Source organism: Onychostruthus taczanowskii, unplaced genomic scaffold (genome assembly GCF_017590055.1).
Source record: "Onychostruthus taczanowskii isolate IOZ18803 unplaced genomic scaffold, ASM1759005v1 scaffold100, whole genome shotgun sequence".
Lineage (NCBI taxonomy): Eukaryota > Metazoa > Chordata > Aves > Passeriformes > Passeridae > Onychostruthus > Onychostruthus taczanowskii.
This window is the reverse complement of record NW_024496527.1, coordinates 26,510-33,626: the sequence shown is the minus strand read 5'-3', so window position 1 is coordinate 33,626 and position 7,117 is coordinate 26,510.

The following is a 7,117-nucleotide window of genomic DNA, read 5'->3' as shown; positions in this document are numbered from 1 at the left end:
TGGGGGCGGCGCCGCTTCGTCACGCGCGGCGCGACGCGGGCGGGGGCGGAGCGGCGGCGGGGCGGGCACGGAACGGAACGGAACGGGGACATGGGTACACGGCGGGGACAGCGGGAGTAGGGGACAAAGTGTGGGACACTGAGAGCGCGGGGTGTAGTGTGGGATACTGAGAATGACACGGAGAGCGGGTGACACCGAGAGTGTGGGACACTGTGGGACACTGAGAGTGACACGGAGAGCGGGTGACACCGAGAGTGTGGGACACAGTGTGCGACACTGAGTGACATAGACAGTGGGTGACACAGAGTGTGGGACACAGTGTGGGACACAGAGAGCGTGTGACATGGACAGCGGGTGACACTGAGAGTGTGGAACACAGTGGGGGACACTGAGAGCGCGGGGTGTAGTGTGGGACACTGAGAGTGACACGGAGAGCGGGTGACACTGAGAGTGTGGGACACAGTGTGGGGCACTGAGCGTGTGACACGGACAGCAGGTGACACTGAGAGTGTGGGACACTGAGCGTGTGACACTGAGTGTGTGACACGGACAGCGGGTGACACTGAGAGTGTGGAACACAGTGTGGGACACTGAGAGCGCGGGGTGTAGTGTGGGACACTGAGAGTGACACGGAGAGCGGGTGACACTGAGAGTGTGGGACACAGTGTGGGACACTGAGCGTGTGACACAGACAGCGGGTGACACTGAGAGTGTGGGACACTGAGCGTGTGACACTGAGTGTGTGACACGGACAGCGGGTGACACTGAGAGTGTGGGACACAGTGTGGGACACTTGAGAGTGCGGGGTATAGTGTGGGATACTGAGAGTGACACGGAGAGCGGGTGACACTGAGAGTGTGGGACGCTGAGAGCATGTGACATTGACCGTGTGACACGGACAGCGTGTGACACGAAGAGTGTGGGGCATAGTGTGGGACAATGTGAGTGGGACGTAGTGTGTGACACTGAGAGTGTGTGACACAGTGTGACACTGAGCATGTGACATGCACACATGGCAGGGACACCGAGAGTGACAATGAGTGTGGGACACTGAGTGTGTGACACAGGCTGCGAGTGACACTGAGAGTGTGGGACAATGTGAGTGTGATATAGTGTGTGACACTGAGAGTGTGTGACATAGCATGTGACACTGTGAGTGTGATATAGCGTGTGACACTGGGAATATTGGATGTAGTGTGTGACACTGAGAGTGTGACACTGTGAGTGTGTGACACAGCATGTGACACAGTGTGTGTGGCACAGACAGGTGACACTGAGTGTGTGTGAGATAGCATGTAGAAGAGTGAGTGTGACAGAGACAGTGTGTGACACTGTGTGACACTCCCAGACACAGCCTGTGTCCCTGTCCCTGTGTGTGTGACACCCCCAGACACAGCCTGTGTCCCTGTGTGTGTGACACTCCCAGACACAGCCTGTGTTCCTGTGTGTGTGACACCCGCAGACACAGCCTGTGTCCCTGTCCCTGTGTGTGTGACACCCGCAGACACAGCCTGTGTCCCTGTCCCTGTGTGTGACACCCGCAGACACAGCCTGTGTCCCTGTGTGTGTGACACCCCCAGACACAGCCTGTGTCCCTGTGTGTGTTTGACACCCGCAGACACAGCCTGTGTCCCTGTCCCTGTGTGTGTGACACCCTCAGACAAAACTCATCCTGCTGCCTCGTGGGGTTCCTGGTACCCCCCAAACTCATCCTCTGCCTCGTGGGGTTCGTGACCCCCCAGCACTCCTCCTGCTGTCACCCTGCACAGGAGCACAGGGTCAATAATCTGCATTCACCCTGGTGGGAGAGAAACCCCACTCTCTGCCTCGTGGGGAGAGGCAGGGTCAATAATCTGCATTATTGAGGAGAGGAGGAGCACAGGGTCAATAATCTGCATTCACCCTGGTGGGAGAGAAACCCCACTCCTCCAAATTCTCACTACACCCCCCAAAAACTGAAAAAGGTGGGGTTCACCTGTGCTTGTTTGTGTGTGTGTGAGAGAGAGAAAGTTGCTTCCACCCCCAATCCACACCTGGCAATCAGCAGGAGGGGGTGTTGAAATGCTTATCTGTGTGATAAAACACCTGGCAGCCCGAAAAGAGGGGGAAGGTTCCCAGGATTTACACCTGTGTGGGACAACTCCGACACACACCCCACAGCTGAGGGGCAGCCGTGGATCAGCTCCAGGTGCCAGCTGCCCCCCAGCAGCCTTTCCCATGGGCTGAGGGTTGGTGTGGGAAGGAGAGACTCCCAGCAACACACCCTGGCTTACTGGGGTGGGGTCACCTGTTTATGAGACACCCCCCACTTTTTGCAACATGCCCGGGAGGGAGGAGGGCAGAGCGATACTGCTGTTTTGGGGACACCTGGGTGGGCAGGGAGCTGACGCCTGCGCCTCTGTCACCCCTGGGCGTGCAGTGTCCCCGCACACTCGGCACAGCCAGGCCAGGCTGCTGCTCTGTGCCCACCCTGCAGAACATGGAATCATTTCTGGTGGAAAAGACCTCCAAGACCATCGAGTCCCCACCTTGTCACCCAGCCCAGAGCCACGTCCAGTCCTTCCTTGGACATCTCCAGGAATGAGGACTCCAGCATCTTCTTTGAGAGACAAATCCAGTGCCTGGCAAGCATTTCTGTGAAGAAATTCCTCCTGATATCCAACCTAAACCCTCTCTGGCACAACTTGTGGTCGTTCCTTCTCCTCCTGTCCCTGCTCCCTAGGAGCACAGCCCGACCCCCCCGGCTGTCCCCTCCTGGCAGGAGCTGTGCAGAGCCACAAGGTCCCCCCTGAGCCTCCTTTTCTTCAAGCTGAGCCCCTTCCCAGCTCCCTCAGCTTCTCCTGGGGCTCCAGACCCTTACCCAGCGCTCTTCCCTTCCTTGGACAGGTTCCAGCCCCTCCATGTCTTGTTCCAAGAGACCCAAAACTGCCCCCAGGGCTGGAGGTGCCTCAGCAGTGCCAGCACAGGGGTCAGGCACTGCCCTGCTCCTGTGTCCACACCGTGCCTGGTACAAGCCAGGTGCCCTTGGCCTCTTTGCCCACCTGGGCACACTCTGGCTCATGTTCAACCAGCACCTCCAGATCCTTTTCCACAGGGCAGTTCTCCAGCCTGGAGCAGTCCGTGGGGTTGTTGTGACCAGCAGCCTGGCAGGGGCTGTAGCTGTGCGCTGATTGTAGCCCCAGCCCCACCTCCCCACACCTGCACACCTTTCCTAGGGCAAGAACAGGGGAAAGGGGATGGCTGGAATCCACCTCTGCCTGTGAATCACCCTGCGCTGGCTTATGGTGGAAAAGACAAAAAATAAGGACAGCTAACACGTGTGTGAGTGTCCTGTACATCCTTGTGCCACCACCCCTCAAAGTCTGTGTGTGTGATTCTCCTTCTGAATTTTCAGCAAAATCCCTCTCACAGCCCCACTGGCAGTTGTGTGGGGAAAAAAAAACCCCAGGGTACAGAACATGCGTTCCCTAATTCCCCTTCTCCCACACATCCTGCTTGTCTCCATCCTCCAGTCTGCAGGGACAAGGGGACTTCTGTGCATTGCATGGTGCTGGATGTCCCGAAATAGGCTTGTGCTCCACCTCCTACGTTCTCTTTCAGCCGGGGAATCCTGTTAATGGAGTGTGTTAAAACCCAGAGAGAGGCCAGACTGAGTTCAGGCTGCAAGGGGAGGTGAAGCTTTTAAAAACGTTCACTGCTGGCGTGGTGTTCCCTGAGTCATTAAAATCCTGCTGAAACGCTGCACACGGATCCTTGGATGCATCAGCAGCGCTTTTCAACCCTAAAAGCTCCAAGAACACTGTGAATTCAACTGAAGGAGCTCTGAGCATGCCTCTTCTACCTTTCCAAATGGAGAAAGAGAGGAGACAAACAAGGAACAAGCCAGAAGCCAGGGGAGGAGGCTGTGCCAGGCTGTTTGGCCCCATTGTTTTAGCAACGGGGACATGATCTGTTTGTTTAACTTATCTTCTGCATTTCTAATGAGCTGCACCAGGTAATCTCACCCTGAAGCCCTGTCCCAGATTTTTCTCCACAGTGGAGAAAAAGAAGGGAATGTTCATTGTGTTGTGGATTGATTTTTAGACACAGATTGTGGGATTCTCACTTTTTATCCCCATTTCCATCAATGCCAGTGTGATTTCACCATCTTTTCTCCTCTGACAAGTGTTTCACCCTTCATGTCATCCTGCTCACATTCTCCTTCCTTTTTCTCCTTGTCTGAGATCAAGGGAAGATTTTCCAAATGAACAAGGGGCATTCCAAATGTTCTTTGCCTGTTTTATGTATTCTTTCAGATCATGGAATGGTTTGGGTTGGGAAGGAAATTCAAGACCATCTTGTTCCACCCCCTGCCATGGCAGGGACACCTTCCACTGTCCCAGGCTGCTCCAAGCCCTGTCCAGCCTGGCCTTGGACACTTCCAGGGATCCAGGGGCAGCCTCAGCTGCTCTGGGCACCCTGTGCCAGGGCCTGCCCACCCTCCCAGCCAGGAATTCCCAATTCCCAATCTCCCATCCATCCCTGCCCTCTGGCAGTGGGAGCCATTCCCTGTGTCCTTGTCCCCAGTCCCTCTCCAGCTCTCCTGGAGCCCCTTCAGGCCCTGCCAGGGGCTCTGAGCTCTCCCTGGAGCTTCTCCTCTCCAGGATGAAGAATCAAAGACTCAGTTGAGCACCAGATGTTCCTCATCATCATCATCATCATCGAGCTGGACCACAGCACGGAGAGTTGTGGTGTGACTGTTCTTCCTTGCAGACCTATGGGGACACATGGCCTCCAAACCAGTTCATCAAAGGCAAAGTTAAGGGAACTCCAGAGCCTGGAGCCCCTCCTGAAGGATTTCTGATGGATTTCACTTGGATTTTGGGAGGTCTTGGCTGGGCTGGGCTGGTATGAACGGTGTTGGAATCCCAGACTTCTCTCATTTGAGCTCAGAAATGGAATATTTCCCCCTTTTTACTTCTGGCAGCTCTGAGCTCACAGATGTGGAAGAGCTTGAAACTTTCTGGCATGACATGGGATTGGGTTCCATCAGCACAGAGTTACATGAAACGAAAAATAAGACCAGAATTACAAATTTTATTTACCATCAGAAGGGGAAATTTTCCTTTGAGTGGAATAAATGTGGAAGTCTCAAAGCCAAGTTACATTTATTTTGAAAAGTCATTTATAGAGTGCTGTGAATTTCCATAGAGGTCCCTTCCAACTTAGGATATTCTATCCTAAGATAAAGAGTGGTGGATCCTGGAATCCTTTTATAATGAGACCTTCACAGAAGACTTCAACATATATTTATATGTATATTTATATGTATATTTATATGTATATTTATATGTATATTTATATTTATATTTATATTTATATTTATATGTATATGTATATTTATATTTATCAATGTTTTGTCTCTGTAGAGTTAATACAGTTGGGAATTTCCTGGGAAAGAGGTAAGGAGGTCCATGAGAAGCTCCTAAGGATCTCCCTTTGTCCAAGAGGAAAAAGAAAATTAGTGAGAATTGTGTAGCTGCAAGAGTAATGCACTGCAAATAATCTCTGAATATCCACCGATTTTTTAATGTTACTTAAAAAAAAAAAAAATTGTACAAGAAGTGGATTTCTCCCTGGTGGGATTTAAAATCCATGTGGATGTGGCACCTGGGGTCAGTGGTGGCCTTGGCAATGCTGGGAAAATGGTTGGACTCTGTGATCCCAGAGAGCTTTTCCAAACTTAATGATTCCATGACTCTGAACTCATTTTACCACATTCTTCTAATTTTCCTCATTGCAGCGTTTTATTTACAAATAAAATGCTCTGATCAGTGCAATTTTAAGTAGTGAAATTTTTACAGTTTGGAAACTCTCTCACGAGGGGAACATCTTTTATTTTCCTGCAGTTCCTACATGAAGCACAATGAATGGCACAAGTGAAAGTGCTTGCAAGAATCCATTAAAAACAGCCTTTATTCATTGATGAATCCTTTATTTGCAAGCCACTTTAAGATTATTTCCATTAGCTATTTTTAAACCATTTGTTATGCACTCACATTGATTTTGTCTATTTTTTCCCCCTCAATTCAGGTTAATGCACACACTGAGCCAACACCGCTCCTGACAACAACTGTGCTTGTGATTTTATTAAAGAACAAGATGAAGTTTGTTCTGTGACAGGAACCATTTGCCATGAAAACTGCTGATTGCTGTCCCCTTACATCCCCACTCTCCATCTCCTTCTCAGCTGGCACAAACCACTTCATCACACCAGGAGCGATGCTGGACGAGCCAGCCTGGAACTTCGTGGACTTACCTGAGTCATGCTCTTCAAATATTGACTCAGTGCTGTTTTTCTTCTTGGAAAAGCTCTCCTGGGCTGTTCATAAACTCTCACATTCCCACCTGGTGTGAGAACAGCCATCTGAAGAGCCAGCTCTGTAAATGATGACACACATGCCCTCTAGACTCGCTGGCTTCAAAACGTTAGTTGTGCTTTTGATGTTTTTTTTAAAGTTGCTTGGGTAGGAAGCATTTCATCATCATTATATAACAGGGAAATGGCATTCAACTTTGTCCCAAATACAGGCAGGAAATATTTATCAAACATTTCTACTTTTTTTTGTTTTGTTTTGTTTTGTTTTTGGTTTTGGTTTGGTTTGTTTTTTTTTTTTTTGTTTTGTTTTGCTTTGTTTTGTTTTGTTTCACAGCTATCCAAATATATTTGGATACACAGAGAGTATTGGTAACTGGACCCTGCTAAAATATTGTTCATCAAATTAAGCAGAGTTCCAAAAAATCTTTGCTTACAATGGGATAATTTCTGCCCAGGGAACATTAACTGTGTGGCTGGTTTAGAAGGATGTTGGTCAACTGGTTTAAAAATCCCCTTTGTGAGTGTTTTCTCTGCTGCCAGACATGTGAGGCTTGTCTGTTTATATTTTTATTTTCCTTGAACACCAGAACTACTGGCACTGTTCTTATGCCAAGGTCAACGTGCCTTTTGCTGGATCTGAAATGTTCTTCCAAAGCCACAGATCCACATTCCCTTGCTCCTATTCCAAGCAGCAGCAGAATATCCCCCTTGCTCCAAAGGACAAGGATTAGGAGGCAGGGAGAGGTCATTCCTGGGATA